Source organism: Etheostoma spectabile, chromosome 16 (assembly GCF_008692095.1).
Source record: "Etheostoma spectabile isolate EspeVRDwgs_2016 chromosome 16, UIUC_Espe_1.0, whole genome shotgun sequence".
NCBI classification, from domain to species: Eukaryota; Metazoa; Chordata; class Actinopteri; order Perciformes; family Percidae; genus Etheostoma; species Etheostoma spectabile.
In genome coordinates this window covers 19,926,858-19,928,034 of record NC_045748.1, presented here as the reverse complement: position 1 = coordinate 19,928,034, position 1,177 = coordinate 19,926,858, and the positions used below count along the sequence as shown (strand labels likewise).

The 1,177-nt window shown below is 45.8% G+C and overlaps 1 protein-coding gene across 3 annotated transcripts in view; it reads right to left on the bottom strand.

The window, feature by feature from the left end:
- The window catches only part of shroom3 (shroom family member 3), a 122,527-nt gene that overhangs the window by 101,546 nt on the left and 19,804 nt on the right, over nt 1–1,177 (bottom strand). The window lies entirely within an intron of this gene.

Here is a 1,177-nt window from a genome sequence, read left to right as displayed (position 1 = left end):
CTTGGGCTACAATCTGGCACATTTACGTGTACTTGTGCTTCACATTGTCCTAAATGAATGAAATAAAATTAAAAAAGATGAAATAAAAATTCAGTGAGCTCTCAAAATCTCAATCTGAACATCTACCAATTTTGGGAACCACTTAGGCAGGGAGCACAAGAGATACTGAATAGCATTAGAGCCTTCCGGAAAATAATTCAGCCCATTAGCTCCACTGTTCTGCCTCCTTGGCAAGTTCTTGGAGTACCTTCTTCTTGTGCCAGTCACCCCCACACTCCTCAGGAAGCGCTGGGTGGATGTTCCCACAAACCCCCTGCAGCCAACTTTCACATGGTAGCTGACAGCTGACCATCCTGCTTCTCTGCACTCTACTGTCAGCTCTGTGTATTTCTTGTGGATGTCCTCTGGATGCTTCCAACCTGCATGTCTCGAGGACCTCTGCCAGTTACTGTAGGACTTGATCATGGCGCCACCTATAATGACCCTGGGCCAACCTGTTTTACAGTTGGACAGGATGTGCCGCAGGGTTTGGTTTGGGGCATTACAGAGCTGGCAGTTTTCATCCAAGCCAAACCACAGACGTAGCTTGCTGGGGCTTGATAGAGTTTGATAAGTGGACCTAATGAGGAAGCTTAGGGAATCTTCAACATTTCACTCCTAGTCATGGTTCTGTTGACCACTCCCTGGCATGTACTCTAGTCTCCTTGCTACTGCAGCCAACGGCCTTGATCTTGTATCTGACACACAATACTGCCAACTTCAAAAACACTAAATATGATGCTTGCACTTTGAGTAGCAGGTGCCTGTTTGTAGTTTTCATCTTCATCAGGCCTCCAGGAATAAAAAAAATCTTTGTGTAACGAAAAGCCAGTAACGTGCAGACTGCTGCTTACTGGGGATTAGAGTACAAACACAAACAGCTGCAAGGTGCAAAGCAAAGAGTAATAAAAGACACAAACACACACACACACACACACACACACACATACATACATACACACACACAACACACAGGTAAGTGGTGATCATCTTACCTCACCCCATCAAGAGTGTCAGGTCTCAGTTAAAAGAAGGCACAAAACAAGCCTTATAGGCTAACACACATGCTACGCTGGGAACATACACCTGGGGGCACGCATACCATATGCCCACTCCCACTTCTATCCACACACACACA